Source organism: Buteo buteo, chromosome 5, assembly GCF_964188355.1.
Source record: "Buteo buteo chromosome 5, bButBut1.hap1.1, whole genome shotgun sequence".
In the NCBI taxonomy this organism is placed as follows: Eukaryota; Metazoa; Chordata; class Aves; order Accipitriformes; family Accipitridae; genus Buteo; species Buteo buteo.
The window spans coordinates 25,160,363-25,176,962 of record NC_134175.1 but is presented as its reverse complement, the minus strand read 5'-3'; the positions used below and the strand labels follow the sequence as shown (position 1 = coordinate 25,176,962).

At 39.9% G+C, this 16,600-nt stretch overlaps 1 protein-coding gene across 4 annotated transcripts in view; it reads left to right on the top strand.

Annotated features, from left to right (window-relative positions):
- The window catches only part of PARD3B (par-3 family cell polarity regulator beta), a 434,227-nt gene that overhangs the window by 333,953 nt on the left and 83,674 nt on the right, over positions 1-16,600 (top strand). The window lies entirely within an intron of this gene.

Genomic DNA, 16,600 nt, shown 5'->3' with positions numbered 1-16,600 from the left:
ACCAGGAATAAAGCAGGTTTAAATGGTTAAAATCGGTCTGAAGAGGCAGGGGTCTGCAAGCAGCAAGGTGGGTGAGATGGCCAAGGCAAGAAGCTGGGTGTGTGCCAGCTATCAGTTGCCATATTTCTGAGGTAAGGCTCTGAGACTGAAATGAAAAGAACCACTGATGTGAATAAGCCCAGTTCTCTGTCTTATTCATAAAATACTCCTTTTTCATGCCCAATCTTAGCAACTTCATTATCTTTCCAGACAAAGAGAATTTATGGTTTTCGGCTTTCCCCCATGTGTGCCCTTCAGGAACTAGGGACAGTTTGTAAGTGCTGACAAGGCTCAGCAAACTCCCCTCTCCCTTTCCCCAACTCATCCAGATGTACTTCGTGATATGCTGAAGGTCTTTGTTTCCCTCTGATGGCTGCTAACAGAAAAGTTAGAGCCTATACCTGCTAGCTCTCAAGAGGTGTCTGCAGTTACTGTAAAACTTTCCAGGTTGTAGTAATATGGGTTATAAGAGCATGGGGAAAGCTTTCAGAGGTCTCTTTCCTTCACTGAAGCATCCTGCTCCTGGGAGATGGAATGGAAGCAGATATGGTTCCTGTTGAGCAGGCAGGGTCTCTCCACACAGGCCAGCCTTGGTGGTGCTGGTCGATGTCAAGGGAAAAAACACCCTGCTTTCGAGTCATGCAGTGCATGGTCAGCCTTATAAGTGGTAGCTAATGGGTTTGATGGGGAAAAGAAATAAATCCAAAAAAATAAATCCAACCCTTGAAGAAGTCTGCTGCTGATATTTACTGTTATAAAAGCTAGTAAGGTATCCAGTTGCTGCAGTGCTGCTACTGGATACACTTAGCCAGTGTTTAAGTATTTAGTTCATCTAAGTTAAGTAGTGTCAGGAGAAACTTTGTACCATTTGTTTTAAAATTTCTGTGCCGTGTCCTTGATTTTGCCAGATTGATGAGTGCCTTTATTTTAAACTGCTGACTCCCAATTTGGATACTGGCAATTTGAGAGGTATGTGTCCTTCATTTTAAAGAAGCCAGTGTCTTTTATTAGGATCCTGGCAAGCTAAGAAGCATGTATCCCATCTGTTAAAGGGCCAGTGTCATTTACTGAAATGTTGGCAGGCTGCAAGGAATGAACCCTTCTGTCTAGAGGTCTAACGTTCCAATTGGACACGAGATAATTGTTCTTAATATTTCTTTAGTGTTCTATGCTTTTTTATTTTTTTAAATTACAGTCACTGATTGACAGTAACTTGGTAAGGCTGCATTAGAAACTGGCAGCTCAATGTCTTCATCATTCTGGTTTCTCTAGTAATGATTTCAGTTTTGACCTGGAAGAGTTTGCGACTGAAATGGAGAACAGCAGGTGTGTTGAGAAGTGGATGAACCAAGATGATATTTTTAACTCACTTATTTGGTTCTTCTTCTATAATGCACAAGAATAGAAATCACACTTTTTTATCAGGTAATACATCTTATATGTTTGGGGGATTCAAATTAAAAAACAAAAATAAGAGGAGCAAAGATATTTTCCCTATGTTATCCTCAATGCAATGCAATACATGCTATAAAAACAAGCAATTTGCTTCAACTTTCTAAATGAAGTAAGAGCATGGCTGTATATGTTTGCCCACATAAGACTATCTGCAGCCTGACTATTGAACCCTTCTTGAATTGATCATAAAACAGAAGAGACTTTTATCTTTCCTAGAGGAAAATCATGTAAGGAAGCTAGTTCTCATATGTGGGTAAGAACTGTTTGGGAAATTGATTAAAATCAGTGGAAGGAAACGTTGCATGACTTGAAGGTAATTCAGTCCTTTTGCTTAGTTGTTGACTGTTCACCTAGTGATGATGCTCAGTAAGACAGAAAAGACAAGTTTTATAGCTCTGTCCCAAGATTTAGTAATTCTATAATGTAATTCAAGTCCAAGATTTTAATGCACATATTGGCAAAGAAAACCTTGTGGCACATCCACACCATAGATCTTATGCTTCTATGACTTCACTAGCTGCAATCCTGCATACTTGGTCTCATATTTATAAAACCAAGCTTCACTGAAGCTTACTAGAACATAGGCATATTTTCAAATCTGTTCTTGTTGAGAGCGAAATGAGTATATGTTAAAACTACTAGGGATGTAATAGTAGAACAGACTACAGAACTGTCAATAGAAATGTAGCATGTTTTGTCCCCTGATACCTGTGAACAAATCCTGTATTTAACAGCTTGAACAAAATACAAATTGCTTTTCTAACATTTAACCTTTCTAGAATTAACTTAAACACGCACCTAATTTTACCTTTCCAAGATAAGCTGTGTAAGTAATTCTTGTTCAGATCCTCAATCCAATTATTACAATCTTAAAGTCAGAGTTTTTGCTTAAACTTCAGTTTTCTTAAATGCTGACTGCATAAATATTTCAGGATCTGCCATATTAACCGATACTATGATTTTTCACCTGACAGTTTTTTTCAGAGGCCAAGTTGTCTATTTTGACACTAGTGGAAGAGGTCAGAGTAGTTGGTTTTTGGGCTGGGTGTGACAAGATTAATGATCAAGTGCATTTCAGCATCTTAGCAGCTGTGGACCTCGTATGGTTTTGGATGTTGGTTTTGCATGCAATATATGCTTGGCAGCTCTCCAAAAAACAGAATACTGTTCCAAGATCTCAGCTGAGAAATATTTTTCCATAGGAAGTGCATTTCCAGCTTACAGGAGTAGGCCATCTCTCAGAGTTTTACAGAGTTTTTTGATTGGTATTGGACAGGTACAATAATATTTCACAAAATTCTAGGGATAGGCTTTCTGTAGAGGATGCAGCCTTCTTCCAGAAACTGTGACAAGATTTACAGACGTGCAGAAATGTCAGATGTGTTCACTGCACAATTGTGGATTGGCTCTGCAGTACAAACTCAGTGACTCTGGCTCTGACAGGAAACATCAGATTTTACGTAGGTGTGCTGCATGAGCGTAAGTCCATCATACTCAGAATAGGTTGGATTTCCTGCTTGCACAGAGAAGGAATTGTACAGTGCATGTGCAACAAGTCTGGCACATCCAGAATGTGTTAGAGCTAGTAGGCGTATGCAGATGGAGTATACAGCTCTCATTCTGTAGTGCAGATGCTTCCCAAAAGGATTGGACTTGCTTGCACATTGGTCCTCAGCATAGATTTGCCTGGCAGCTCCTTTTATGGGCTGCCAAGTTTCAGATTTGAACCTCAAAAAGTGAAAATAAATTTAGTATTTCTCTAGCCTAGTAATTTCTATTTCCATTCCACATTGTCTCATTCTCAGTTTTCAGTACAACTCTCTGTGCTGCCTTGTAGCTGCAGTTCTCTGAAGCAGCTCCACATCTTGCACTGAAATGCTGACATCATTATTTTTTTACTGCTTGTATTCCCTAGCAATCCCCACCAAGATCAAGGTCTCATTGTGCTCATTGCTGTTAGGGAAGCTTGGGCCTGACCCCAAGCACTTACAGTTGAGGTATAAGAGAGAAAATCTGGCAGGGAAAAAAAAAAGTGTCCTGTGGGTGGTAATCTGACATGCAGGCAGCACAGCTGCTTGTCCAGATTCCTAAAAAGTCCCTGTCAGGCTAGGACTTTGTTCCAGACCTCAGGCCCAGGCCTCCTTTCTTTTCAAAGCCAGTACTTCATTACATGACTACTACTTCTGCAGGCTTCAAGTGGTTAACAGGAACTTAGGATGTTAGGCATTCCTTCTTTAGTAATAGCCGTATCTGTGTCCAATGGGAATGAATTCGGCACCTCCTCTAAATTCCACTATTTTCCTCTTCTCCCCCTACCTCCCTTAGCTTTCCTTGTGCCACAGCAATGCAATGTCACTGATACTTGACTGGAGAAAGTCAGAAGTTCGTGACAGTTCAGGAGGACTGACTTAACTGGTGATATAGTTCTCTGAGGTGGTGGTTTGTTCTTCCTGACACAAGTCAAGTGGTTCCTTGGACTGGGGCCCTATTTTAAATAAACTCATCATTTTGTTCATGCTTCAAAGAGTTTGGCTGTAATAAAGCATGTGCTCCAAAGGTCTAGAATCAGCCCATAAAAGGAAAAAGCAAATGCTGTGTCTGAGGTTTATTTTGATCAAGCTGACTCAAATCTGTATTTTTAGTGTGTTCTGTGTAAATTACTCAGAATTTGTCATTTTAACAACAAGATGTTCACTACATTATTAAATACTGGAAGACATCCTCTCTTTTCTTTCCCTCAAAACAAGATTTCTCTTCTTCCCTTCCTCCATCTTTTTCCCACTCATTTGGGGTTGCCTATTAATTTTCTAACATTTGAAAATCATTGTAAAACAAACTGGATAAGTATATTAGTCACTTGAGTTTTACACATAATAATTTGTTTGCCTTTCAAATGCAAATAAAGTGACTATCAATTGAAAGAAAACTATTTTTCCTATTTGTTTAGGATTATTTTACTGGAATGTTCCTGCTGAGACCAAAGTCTCTCTTCCAGCAGAGTTGAACATTTCCTTGACATTAGAATAAAATTCCACAAAATGAAGCACCTTGTTGAAAATAGGGTGTTTTTAAAAAGTAGCATATGAGTTGGTGAACAAGGAGGCATTCTCTCTAAAAAAGTAATACTCTCCACTTGTTTGTGTGAGTAGTAGTTTGTTGTTTTGTTAAAACAGTCTTGGTTTTGTAGTTCTCCTTGGAATTAATTGCGGAATTTTTTTTTAATAGTATGAAGTTTCTTGAGCAGAGTGTTAGAGAAGCAGAAGGAACATCTGGCCCTTGCTTTCAGAACATCTGAACTGAATGCTTAAGTTACAGTGAATCTCAAATTTGGGTAAAATTAAATGGTTTCAGTTTTTATATTAAAGCCTGAATTTCCTTTACTTTTCGGAAACCTTCCAGCAACTGAAGAGCATTTCTTTCTTATCAGCTCTGATGCCTGTCGCCTGTTCCCATAGTTAAAAAATCAGTACATATGTTTTTGATATTTGGCAAACAGAGGTTTAATTTTGCAGCTGCAAGATCCCTGTATGAAGGGAATGCATCTTAGAGAAAAACATTTAGAGACCACTTATATATGAGAGAATACTTGTGAGTGAAACTCCATTTCTGTCAGCATTTGTTTCATTATATTTAATTACAAACAACTTGTATGTTACTGGAAATCAAAATGAAAACAAGAATAGCTGCATACATGGCAGTATGGTAGAAGAGCCAAATTGGTTTGAATCAAAAGTTGAAACTCAGACTTTTACAAAAATCAAGGTATGATTTTTTAAATCCATAGTACATCTTAGAGCATGCTCATACACACACACATTGTTGCCAGCCCCATGTAGCTTTTGTGCCTGTTACCCACTTGCCAGGTCTATTATGGCTGTTTATAGTTCATATTGATCTCTGATAGAATGTTAGTAATTGCTCTTCTCGCCATTAAGCTCTGTGCTAAACCACATGGTTTTGGGACTCCTGAGCTTGTGCATCTTTATTTATTAAGGGTTAATCCAACATGGTATATCTGTTCATTGAATATTCGTGACTTTGCAGCACAGCTAGGTCCTGTGGTTTAGACAAAGTGTTGGATGTGATCCCAGTTTTAATACCCCCAATTTATTATAACCATTGAACCCTGATCAGATCACGGATTGGACTGGATCCCAGTTTTTTAAATGTCCCAATTTATTGCTGGCTTGCAACCCTGATAAGAATACATATTTGATTAAGGCTTCAGTTTTCAAAAATTCCAGTTAATTACTTTTAGATTCTTATTAGATCATAGCCGTGTAGTATGGTATGTTGAAGTTATGAAAAAATTACTGGGTGATGTTGCACAGGTCAAGGTCATAGTTTCATTTTGTGCTGACAGTATGAAGTTATCAGATTTCTGTTTATTACTGTGGCAGCACTTGCACTGGACAGGAGGACAGATTAATCCCAACCCATTGATTCTGAATGATTCTCATTTTAGATCTGCTGCTGCTCTGCATACCAGAACATGTAATAAAAGCCTACCACGGAATCCTGAGAGATTGATGTTTGGTTATGAGTAGCTGAGGTAGATGGGTCTCAACTACCTTTCACAGGTTGTGATGTGGCATTTAGAACCAAATAGCAATTTTTTAGCTGCTTCATGTGGCTAATCCACTGCTGGAGGACATTTTTAAGACAACATTAGGCTGAGAGTTGATCCCAGATTGTCCTAGCTCAAGAACATTAAGAATTGAGAGTAACAGAATGGCGCATGGAATTGGCCTTTTTCTTTAACTATCTCAGTACTATTCATGGTATTGGAGACTGATGGGAATAGCACTTTCCAGGTGTTATAGCCATGCCCTCTAAATTTAAGCACCCAAATTCTCATCCAAGCCATTTAGCGTCCTCGGTTTGCCCTTCATTGAGGCACTAGTTTCACTTTGCTCTGGAGACCGGTTTTCACAAGCTGTGAAACCTGCCCACCTAAAAGGTCAGAGCAGGTCAGGGGCAATGGCCTGGTTCTTTCTTGCATAAATGGGCCAATGTGGGGTTCTTTTCTGTATATATCAGAGTCTTATTACTTGAAGTTTTTTAAAATGACACTGTAAAACAGAAATACTGCTGTTAGAAACTTTTACAGGCCAAACTAGTAAAGTGAAACTGGCCAGTGTACTAGCCAACTTGGGTAATAGAGGGCTTTCTAAGACACAGGCTAATCTGGCCTAGGGATTTCTTTGATGCAGTACTGAATGTAGGTCAGCTCTTGCCTACCGCAAAATCAATAAGGGCATAAGAATGACTTGGAAGCTGCATTTCATTCCTTGCCCTTCCATGTGTGATTTATGACAGTCTATCATAAATCTTTGGCATGTACTTTGAAGTAGTGCCACAGCACAGAATTCCTGTTCTCAGACTCCCTTACCTATGGGATAAAAATGAGAATACAACTTGTGGGGATAGACAGTCAGGCAGGAAATTGGTTTGCATGTGTAATTCTCATCCATAGTGATGTTAAACCAAAATACCTGAAAGTCTTAAAGCTTTGTCTCCTCAAAGCTGAGTTTTGCTTTCTAATCCAGAATTGTTAATTAGAAACAACCTGTGAGTCCCAGACTAACAGATGGAGGCTGTTCTGTTCTTGAACAGAGAGATTCTGTTCAATAGGTTCCAGGCTCAATGTCCTATGTGTACAATAAAGAAATGTGCGTGGAATATCGTATCACACGGAACTAGGCTTGCTCCTTCCACTGCTAGGATTCCATTCAAATGAAGGCACAATGTTTAAGCAGTTGCAGAGATGGTTGTGCGAACTCATGAGGTCTCACTAGCTAAGTGGGGCTGGCAAGTATCTATGCGGGAGATGTTCCAAGAATACCCACTTACTGAAGGAGGAGGCCCCAGGGACTCAGTAGGTGTCAGTCTTCGTGTGTCTATTCTGAGCTATGTTACTGCATGTGGTTGTGGATGTTGGGTTTTCATGAGGTGTCAAATCAATGTTGTGTCTTCCCATGGTCATTACAGTGTCTCTGGTATTTTTCTTAAGATGGTGTTAGAATCCTCAGTGGTTTTGACTGGTACCTACTACAGCAATTGCTGGAGCTGATCTAGTCAGTGGCAATGCATAAGTTCATAGACTGATGTCCCTGTCTCGCCATAGTTTTTCTGCAGGTATACTGCAGTTACTTTATACTTGTTCACTGTATCTGATGATAAAATAATTTGCTTATCTGAAGATGAAATATCTTCTCTGAAATAATTTGCTTGATGTCTTGGTTGGATAGGTGAATCTGTGGCTTTGACTGCATTTGGTATTGTTTCCATTCCTGACATCAAGTTCCCAATGACTAAAATATAAGCAAAGTTAAATCTTGCTTTCTAGGAGTATTCTGTTCTTTTGATTCTCTTTTTGTGATTATTTGTTCCACAATGAGCTAATGTTAGCAAAAGGGACTCAGGTATGATGTGCACAGCATCTCACTTATCTTTTTAATGGAAAAGTACAAATTACAGCAGCCTGAGAATTCCTTTAAATCAATGTTGAGAACTAGGCCTGCAACATACCTATGGTCTGCAAAGTCCCTGCAGACTCAAGTCCATTTTGCAGGAGGAGCTTGGAGCTTTTAAAGGCATCAGAACATCTCAGGTGAACGATGCCAAAGTAATTTTGGCAAACCTGGAATAATTCCACTAATCCACATTATCACAAACAAGGCACACCCTGTTGACTGAGCAACCTGATCTGTGCAGTCAGCCTTGTTTTCAGCAGGCGATTGAGCAGGGTGACCTTCAGAGGGTTCCTTCCAACCTAAATTTTTCTGATACTGTCACTTCAAAAAATAACTCAGGGTAATTCTGAGTAAAGAAAATTGCATAATGTAGTAAAATACAGAATATAATATACTTGGCTTTTCCAATAGTTGGATTTCTGTAATCTGCTGCATTTCCCCCAGTGTACAACTAATGTGGACAAAAGAGAGACAGAAAAACTTCCTCAGATTTAACAGCAAAGGTAAAATCCTGTTCTCGTTGAAGTTCATGGCGTGGGGGAAAATGTAATGACCTCATTAGAACCAGGATTTTCTTTATAGGGCAGGATTCTGTGTAAGTTGGTAATCACTCCCTGTCACCTCTGAAATAAATGGAAGAACATTAAGACCTCAGTCTTGTCTATCCAAAGCTCACACTCCTCATTTTGTGGTACAAAAGGGCTATGTTTCATCTTCAGCTTGTCATAATCTTAAATTTTAAGGTCAGTGTCGCTCTATCTGCTTCTTAAGTTTTTCTTTCCTCTGTTTCTTTACTTACAACCCTTCAAAGGCAGCTACTTTGGTCAGTTCAGCATTATATGAATATGAGGTATTTATCTATAACAGGCAATATTTCATGTTTAGCCCTGGTGATTTTTATTATTGGGCTGGTTAATGCTGTTACAAGATCTGTCTTGTTTAGCCTGAGTTACAGTCTCTTACTCCCTTGAATTTGTGGCTTGTCTTTTTTTATTTCCGAGACTTTCTGTTCTTGTTTACAATTACAGATACTAATTATGGGGGAGAAGATGTTCAAATCCAGCACAATAGAATGAGCTGAAACGAAGAAACACTTGCATAGCTTATGGGGAAGATGTTTTCAACAAATACGCCTCCAGTAGAATACCCTGAAAGATGATACTAAATTAGATATTGTTTGAGTCTTGATGAGGATGTTGTATCAGATGTCCTCAATTTACTGGCAAGAGGTGGATTTTTATTTTATTTATTTTTTTTAGCTATGAGACTTGCCTGCCTCTGCAGTTTTCCCAGGTGATGGTTGAAAAAATACAAATGAACCGTTTCCTGATAAAAGATGTAGGTTTGAATAAGATTGTTAATGTCATTATAGACCATGTCTGTCTGAAAAATTATTATGAAATTTAAAAAATTTAAAGCACTGTACTGAAATTATGTCCTCAGATATTCAAGTGAAATATGCCCATTCTCATCAGTGGTTATGGCTTACAAATATCTGAAGGCAGGATGTATTCAGTCCACTATTATGTAAATGAATGAAAATACAAGATTTTAGTTAGCAAAATATATTTTGCTAGCAGCTAGAAAGGAATTAAAACATTAAACCCAATGGAAATCTAAGTGACCTCCTGCAGAAATAGGCTGCTTTCCTCTAGACAACCCGTTACTCAATATATGTATGAATTAGGTAAATGAGAGACAAAAGCAGAAATGTTATGTAAAATCACAGTTGAAGTATTAAGATACTAAATCAGATGTAAATTGAGTAATCATTGCAGTATGTAGATCTTGTGGAGAGTCACATGAGTGGGGAAAAAAAGCAATGCAGCAGCTTTTATTCTGCTGTTCACAAGGAACAACTAAATGAGACGATGAATGTTTAGCATCTCAATGATCTCAAAAGACTTAAAGGATCAGGTCCTTTTTCAGAGTTTAGGTATACCTCAAACTGATTGTACACACACTCGCTTACCTGTTCTTATTCTGCTTCTCTTACTGTGAACAGAATAGAAATTATCCTAAAAGACCTATGACCCTGTTTTTGTTACACATTTTGTCTTTGCTTGTTATTCATACTTCTCCCCTGGGAACATCTTTCATTGACATAGCCAGCATCTTGCTCATTCATGTACCTGTTTGCGCTTCCACAAAGTCTATGCTTTCAATCCACCATACAAGAAATGTTGCTGTATTCATCTGAAGTATAAAACAAGGTACCTTTGTGAAATATGCTGTCATTGGTCAGCAGCTGCCTTTTCTGTCCCGTGTTTGACTTCTTAGATAGGCACCTCAGGGCTCAAACCATCTCATTCTTTGTGCTCTGCTCAGTGCTAAGCACACAATCATTCCATGATAAATAAAAAAATGTTGCATCGCTTTTGCACTTTCCCTAGAAAGTCAGAAGAAACAGGGTGACCTGGAGCTCATGGGGAGTGCAAGGGAGGAGAAGTTCAAACACCTCAGGAAAGGTTGTGCTTTTTTGTTGTGGGTCTATTTTGGTCAGTTTTCCCCATCTAAAACTGTTCTGATGTGAAGTGCAACCTTGCAGTTCTCTTTGTAAGAGAGCCCACGGTCTCTCCTGGGCTGAGCTTCCCACCTGCAGTTTTTGCACTGTGGCCAGACCTGGTAGCTGTTGGTGCCGTTGAGTTGCTTCTCATGTCTCCTGTTGGGCAGCAGGTGCCCTGGCCCTTGCTTGGGGGTGGCAGAGCCAGGAGGACATGCTGCTTCGAGTTTTGTCCTGCTCCAAGGTGATGGTTTGTTGGACTGTGACTCGCTGTGCAAAGCTCCTTTTGAGCTAGGCCTGGTGGTGGGCCTCCAGAACTGCAGGCTGGGCGGCATCCCGTGTCTTGCTGTTTGTTCCCCATCGAAGGCAGTCTTTGGGTTCCACGGCTCTGAATGACCCTGGCCTTCTCTGGGCTACTGTGCTGGTAACATCAAGTCCTGTGTTTTAGTTTTCACAGAGGCTTAGAGCACTGGTTTTGGAAGCTTCAGTATTTTCTCGTTCCCCACTCACAACCCAACCACCCGCCCAGATTCTGCCTGATGGGCCAAGAGATGAGGAGTATCTTTTGTGGCTTTTCCTAACCCTCTCATTCCATTCCCAAAAGCATTTCTGAGTCTGCTCCAAAAGTCACTTCTGCTCAGCTCTTCTGGAGTTTTCTTGAGGTGGTCCATATCCCTTCCTGCAGCTGCCTCACTCTGTGCGTGCTCCAGTCTTTTAAGCCAGCTTTTGCCTGTCAGTATCTCTGTCACTGATGTCAGGCTAAAACGTTTTACATTGTGTTTGTCACAGGCAGGGAATACATATGTGGTCATTGACAGTAGCTCAGCAGAAACACAATAACTTGTTAAGCCACAGTAACTCATTGGTGTATCTGAGCTGCAGCTGGAAGGAGCTGTTTGGGCTGTTAACCCTTTCATGGCTGCTGCGCTCTAGGTTTATGCATCTTTTCATGTGTTAGTACATGAGAAATCACCATATATGATTTGTGTGGATGTGTCAGATAGGAAGGTTGTTTGAAGGATAAATGAGAGTGTTTCCTAGATTCACAGCTCTGGGGGTGTGCTAGTGAACAGTATGTGAGGTGTAGAGAAGCATTTTAAAAATACCATGTCCCATTTCCAGAAGTATATTAGGTATATAGGATCCTGTCTATAATTTGACTTATATAAATAGGATGCCACATGTTTTGGAAATGTTACTTATAGTTCTATTGAGGTTATATATTTTATCAAACTATTTTTTTTTCTGAAATTATTTGTTGTAGAGAAGTGTTCTAGTGATAGCTAGTGGGTCTTGAAAGCAACAAAAAAGATTAGGATAGGATATGTGTTTAGATGCTATTGAGAAAAAGGTGAGTCACAGGAAAAATAACTGCATTGCTTGATACGGCACTTCTGTTGCCTGTCCCCTGGCTGCTTGTGTGCAAAGGTTGTGTTTTTACAGAAACACAGCTACGGGAATTTGATGTAGTTGTCGTGCAGCAATTTAACTGGAGAGCATGGTGTTCAGGTGGCGGAAGAGAGCAAGCAGGATTGATATGGGATACCCAAAAGGAAATATATCTAACTTCCCTTCATTCTGTGCGAGTTTTTCTTTTCCCTTTCCCTCATCAGGAAGTTTGCAGAAACTTTAGTGCTACACTAAATTGTTCAGATGGTGACCTGTGCCTCTCCTCATCTCTGGTTTCACTGCCAGCACTGTGGTGCTGAGTGACATTTTATCTTTTGTCACAAATTTGCACCAGTTGTTTAACCAGACCCATCCTGTGCTGCGAGTTTGGGGGTCTCTTGTAGTAATTGTTTGTTCAATAAGCTGGTTGCTATGATAGTTGTGTTGATTTGGAATTTTTTTTTTTCTTTGTGATGGAGAGTAAAGATATTGCTGTTTCAGATAAGGAGAAACACAGAGGGAGGTGCAGAAATGGTGAATGACTAGAGTGGGATATAGCAGAAGTAGCCTGCTTAGCAGGATTGGCAGAGCATTATAGGAGTGATAGAAAGAACAGCACATCTTTTTTTGTACCTTAGTAAAGAATTCCTGGGCACCTACTGGGATGTGCTATAGAAAAGATTGCTTTAAAACTGGGTGAAAACATGATGCTGAAATACAGTGAGGATATTTAAAACTTCACAAAAATGTGAAGAAACTTCAAAGGTGAAAAACACAAGAGAAGGCATGGAAGGACAGGTAAATAGAAAGAAAGAAAAAACAGCCATCTGATAGTTTGTTTCCCTAATGTGAACATTTGGATTGAAATGAAAAAGAGATCACTGAGCAAATTTTATAGATTTGTGTGGAAGAGTAAAAAGGAAACAAGAAATATTAATGCAATTATAATAGCCATATTGAAAAGATGAAACATTGATCATGAAGAATTCCACATAACCTAATATTGACTGGTCCATATAATATAGAACAGAAATAATTGTTCTTGAGTAGGTTCGACTTGTAATAGTGGCAGCGATTGAAGATTGCATTCAGAAGGAGAAGTTGAAGAAGCTAGGCTTATTCACAGGAACAAAAGAAAATTGTGGTGACCTAATTACGGCTTTTGTTGTGCAGAATACACCAGTATTGATAGCAGGACAAATTACTCTCACTGCCAGACATGAAAGCAAGATTCACGTGATGCTGCTGTGCTGCACTACTCTTGCTTTCAGTAGGTCTTAAATACCTAGGGGACAGGTGATGTATTGGTCCAAAGAATGTTATGGCTCATCATTTTCTGAGAAACTGTTGTGACTCTTCTCAGGACTGTGTGCCATGTCTTCTGCACTGATGTGTGATGAGATCATTCCTTGAAATGCAGTGTTCTCCCATTTTTCTGCTTGTGTCATCTCACATGGACCTGCGTGTGCCATGAAGCTTGTACCTCATATGATATATTCCTGCACTGAAGTCTGTGTTTAGGCTTTTTTGGTCACTAATTGAGGGTGAAGCCCTCCACAGTTTCCCAGGTTTTTAAGAACATTCAATGCTTTTTCAGAGTTAATCTGGTAGACAGCAACAATCTCAAAGTGCTTTATGCATTTTCATAGAAGAATAATCGGAGGCAAAGACTACTACCAAACTGACAGTTATTGGGTGCAAGAGCTAACAGTTACTTGTGTGATTTTTTATTTTTAAACAAAGATAGCGCCCTCATTTTTACATTTCTGACATAATCCCATGTGGGACATGTAAAATATTAATCCTTCTGCAAGAGGGTTTCTCTTGAAGTGCCTGTATGTATAAAAGATGGAAAACAGCAATGTAGACTTCCCTCCCTGCTTCATTGATGTCTGAGGCCTTATTTGCAATGGAAATCCACCCCTGTCCTTGTAGTACAAGTGCTCTCAGATGATGAGCTACCTGAAAAGACAGGTTTTTTATGTGAATGGACCAAGTGGTAACTTTGCCCCAAATTCCTTTATGTGAATGATGAATGTGATGTTTCACTCACGGACATGGGCAGACTGGCTCCCTTCACCACTCCCTGCTGCATAATCTCTCCTTTATCTTTATTTACAAACCCTTGGAAAGGCTTTGCACGCTTTCAGCTGCTCTCTAATGATTACTCATTTGCTAGCAATGGTTTGTGGTTTAGACAGAAATGCAAGCTGACCACTGCTTTTTAGTTTCCGTTTTCCTATACAGCTCCTCAGTGTTGACTTTCTTCCCATGCCACTGCCCATTGCTTTATGAATAAAAACGTGACTTTTACCAAGGTCTATACCAGTGTCACCATTAGTTTTACAAAGAATAAGTTGTATGTCCCATTGTTCTGCAAATGCCATTAAACTCTCACTGTCCCAAGAAGCCATAAGCTAGCTAAGTGCAATCAGCAGTAAAATGAGAGAATATGTGCCTTACTAACTGAATTTATCACATATTGACACCAGGCTGTGCCCTCCATAAGATTCTCCAATAAAATCTCCCTTGTGGATAGTCAGAATTGTGCAGAATCAAAGGCTCATTTTGAAGTCTGCGACTTCTTCAAGACACTGCATTACTCTGGGTGAGGTTGCACCTGAGGATAGTGCCTTTCCTGACCTGGGCCACCATTTCAGTTCAAAATAGGGCGTGTGTGTGGCATGAAAACGTGAAGCAAAAGAGAAGTGGAGTGAAGGTTACGGGAGGAGGAGGTGATTGTGTGGGGAAGAGAAGCACTGGGAAGAAAAAAGGAGCAATTCTTAGGAATTCTTAGGAAGCCTCAGTGTAGAAACCTGAGAGGTGTTAAGGATGTAGACAGATTGTAGCTTATTTCTTCTTATCATCCTTTCATGTCTAAGAACTACTGTAGTAAATTACATTAAGGCTTTGTGAGTATTTTTAATAATATCTTAAGAAAAATTAAAGAAAATTAACTAACTGGGCTGGGATCAGGAACTTGAGGAAAAGTAGAAATGGTGTGTTAGGAAGATATTCTCTCACATGGTCTATATAGTCAAATATTTCATGGAATCATAGAATATCTCAAGTTGGAAGGGACCTATAAGGATCATAGAGTCCAACTCCCTGCTCATTGCAGGACTACCTAAAACTAAACCGTATGACTAAGAGCATTGTCCAGACGCTCCTTGAACTCTGACAGGCTTGGTGCCATGATCACTTCCCTGGGAGCCTGTTCAAGTGACCAACCACCCTCTCAGTGAAGAACCTTTTCCTGATGTCCAATCTGAACTTCCCCTGACGCAGCTTCATACCATTTCCTTGTGTCCTATGGCTGGTCACCAGAGAGGGAGGAGATCAGCACCTCTCCCTCTGCTGACCCCCTTGGGGAAGTTGTAGACTGCAAGGAGGTCACCCCTCAGCCTTCTCTTCTCCAAGCTGAAGTGACCTCAGCCGCTCCTCCTAAGTCTTGCCTTTGAGGCCTTTCACCATCTTGGTCGCCCTCCTCTGGGCACACTCTTAATAGTTTGATGTCCTTCTTGTATTGAGGCACCCAAAACCGCACACAGTACTGGAGGTGGGGCACGCAGTACTAGAGAAGAGAAAGGTCATCTGCTTCACTGAGGGAAGGCAGAGTGGACAGTGGGCACCCCCCAGCTGTCAAGGAGCATATCATATGCAAGCTCATCCCGCTGTAAAGTATGGCTACATTTTAAGTGTTAAAAACTAGCATCACCTCTTGATGTGTCCTAGCACAGTTAATGGAGAGGTGTAACTGGAAAGCATGCGTGATACACATTGATGTACTCAAGTATGTGTGTAGAAAGGCATGTTGTTCTCACTAGAGTTATTCGTAAGCCTTTTGAGCTACAAATTATTTGAAAAGTATTAGCATTTATTTTGATGATACAATTCTAATGAAACAAAATAAATGGTATGAATCCCATTCTGTACTTAATAGCTCCTGTCTGTCTGACTGGAAGCTCCCAATGTGCTCATCTATTTCTTTAGGAAACCATTTTCTCCATGCCTTTTAAAGACTTTCTCCAGAACATCTTCATTTTTCACTATGCAAAGTCCTGAGGCCATTATGCTCTACTGGGGTAACAAAGTCTGCTAGACCCTTTTTACTTTGTCTCCTATGGTACAAATTGCACTGTTCTTTCTACGCTGCTCCTGGAGTTCAGATACAGTCAACAGCAAATGTTGACTACTTCTGTCAGGCACTGCATCTCTGTATCTGTCTTCCGTCCTTTGTTTCTTCCTCCATGCTCCGTTATTTTCCGTAAATGCTATTTATTGTGGTCAGCATTCTGCCAGATCCATTTTGCTGCATTTAATTACCCTGTGCTGAAGAGTAGCTGAGCAGTTAACAGAAGTTGCATGCTCACAGAGCCTTGCTGTAGGTTTTTTTTCTCCAGCATGAATGTTGAATCATTGAATATCAGCTGAGTTTGAAATTTACCTGAATATGTTCTACTATTCCAAAGAGATTACACAATGCCCCTGATTAGCAGCAGCATTTTGTAATACCACTTAAGGCTTTATCACAGTGGAGTACTGCCAGTAATAGTCTTTAATTCACTTATATGTACCAATTCATCTCTGTCAGGTTTCTATTAATTTCTTTGCTGTTTTACTTTGTCCCTATCCCCTATATAATAAGGCATGATTTCCACATTTATGTAGCCAAAATAAAATTTAAAAAAAATTAAATCTTCAGCGAATTAACTGTGGTCCTCTGATTTGAGACAAC